Here is a 2,485-nt window from a genome sequence, read left to right as displayed (position 1 = left end):
TGTGTTCTAACTATTGTTTTTTGCATTAAAATCTGATTGTCACAGTGTAAAATATGGATATGCAGATATCACAGAGTAATTCTATGGATGTATATAACAGTTTGTATATAACAGTTTGAGTGTGTAACTTCACACTGATTACCAGCTAACAAACACATGGCTACTTCTAATGTGAACTGGTGATCTCTGTGTTACAGATGGACCTGATGGTATGGAAATCAAGGATCCAACTGAAATAGAAGTAGGACAGAAGTTTACATTAACCTGCTCTGCTGACTCCAACCCCCCTGCTAGTTACACCTGGATGCACAATGAGACAGAGATACCTGGACATTCACCTGAGTTCACTAAAGAGAAGAGTGAATACTCTGACAGTGGGGAGTACTCCTGTACAACAACAAATGATGTCACTGGAAACAAAACATAAACTGGCTGTAAAAGGTAAAGTTATCAGAAGCTGTAAAGAAAATATGAGATAGTTGTTAAATTGTTTGATGCAAGATGATCTGTTTGTATATTATTTGTTTTGAAATAATTCCTTTAGTTGTCTTTGTTGTGTTGTAATTGATACCCATTTGTACTGTATTGTACAGTACTGCCTGTTCACTGTGTAGCCTTTCTTTCATCTCTGCATGGTTTTGTCTCTGGTCTCTGCAGAAGGGGACTCTTTATCACTAGGTCTGCCTGCTGGTGCCATCGCTGGTATTGTGTTTGGATTATTGCTGGTTGTGGAAGGAGCAGTTGGTGCTGCAGTGTTCTTCATCAGGAAAAATGGGTGAATACATTTTTTTCAGTCAAACAAGGCTATTTTCTATTACTGCAGTTAATAGAAAATGTAGGCTGTGTTTTCACATTGATTAAAACTGGTCACAAAGAGGGCCTGGTTGTATTTCAAAAACACAGTAAACTGTCAAAAGCACTGTAATATTATGTTGTTATTATTTTCTAAACAGCAACCTTTCAATGTCTATTTCTTGTTTTATATAGAACCAATGCTGAGGCAATGCGTCGAAGAGGTAAGCATACTGTATCTCCAATTTAGCAGGGTGTCATTGTATTTCTAATTACTCATCTTTTTTAAATTAAATGAATTTGTCTGAATCCATTTAATTTCTTTGTGGAAACTGTAAGTCACTCTGGATAATCGTATCTGCTAATTCACTAAACAAAGAAATGAATTGTTTACTCCACATTCATGTTTAGTGAATTAGCAGATGCTATTATCCAGAGCAACTTACATTTTCCACAAAGAAATTAATTCAAACAAATTAATACAACACCTCGATGACTTAATACTGTAAGCGCTAATGCTTAATACTGCAGACAAGACAGCATCATCTATACCACCCCTACTATTTATGTATCTCTTATAGGCACTCAACAACCTGCATATGAGAACCCATCACCTGCATATGAGAACACAAGACAAAATCAATCCCCACCTCTACCCCTGACAGTAAGTAAGACCTGGTTACCTGGGATGTGACTGTGTTCTACTACAGTCGTACTGTAAAAAACAAGATTAATTTTCTGAACAAGATGTACAGTGTGGAAAAGTTATGTATGCAAAACTGTTTGCCTACAGAAGTGTTATCCAGGAAGTTTTAGTTTTGACTCTGTTGTGTATTGCTATTCTAGTTTGTCCCGTTAGGGCACCTGTAACACCCCCTGCTTACCTACGTTGGAATGCTTGGAATATTTTGTCCTGTGAAATGCATTAAACAATGCCCACTTTAGTTTCTACTCCCACCTCATGTCCTGTCCTTATCTTAGCTGTATAAGTAATACAGTGTGCTATACAACAAAACTGGCGACGAAGAAGAAACGTTCTCACGTTTGTGCTCATTATCTTCGGCAGAAGTCTGAGTTAAATTCGTTTTTTTTCACTGTAGAAAGATGCAAAGAAAACATGGAGCTGGCCAGTCGAGTGATGCTAGCTAGCTTCTGATGTCACAGCAATGAGAGCCTCGAGGGATAGGAAGAGTTTTGCTGCAGGAAAAAGTGAAGTCACTGAGTGGAAAAAAAAATATTACAAAAAAAGGGTCTTGGAGTAAGGGACTGTCTGAAAAGTGTGAGAAAGAAAAAGAATAAACCGAAAATGTCTGCATTGGTTGGAAATATAGAAACATTTGATGAATCTGTGGAACAATGGAGTTCTTACACAGAACGTTTTGAATACTTTGTGTTGGCAAGTGGAATTAAAGCAGAAGTCGTTGTGCCAACATTTTTGACAGTTATGGGAGGAAAAATATTCAATCTACTACTCAGCCTAGTAACACCTGATAAACCTGGTGATAAATCATATGATGAAATTGTGGCTGCCTTAAAAGGACATTATTCTCCCAGAGCACTGATAATCGCAGAGAGATTCAGGTTTCATAAGAGAAATCAAGAGGACGGGGAATCAATCTCATAGTTGGTGGCTGTATTGAAACAGTTATCTGAACACTGAATTTGGGCGATCAATGAGTGACATTATATGCGA

General features: G+C 37.5%; 1 long non-coding RNA gene across 1 annotated transcript; it reads left to right on the top strand.

Moving 5' to 3' along the window:
- Window positions 1-497: 497 nt before the first annotated feature.
- Window positions 498-1,491, top strand: LOC115176690 (uncharacterized). Its single transcript, XR_003872264.1, has 3 exons — window positions 498-775; window positions 988-1,016; window positions 1,374-1,491. It is a non-coding gene; the product is annotated as an uncharacterized LOC115176690 (long non-coding RNA).
- Window positions 1,492-2,485: the final 994 nt, after the last annotated feature.

The sequence above is a fragment of the Salmo trutta genome, chromosome 37, assembly GCF_901001165.1.
Source record: "Salmo trutta chromosome 37, fSalTru1.1, whole genome shotgun sequence".
NCBI lineage: Eukaryota > Metazoa > Chordata > Actinopteri > Salmoniformes > Salmonidae > Salmo > Salmo trutta.
Note: the sequence above shows the minus strand (reverse complement) of the source record. Positions and strands in the feature narration are given on the sequence as shown.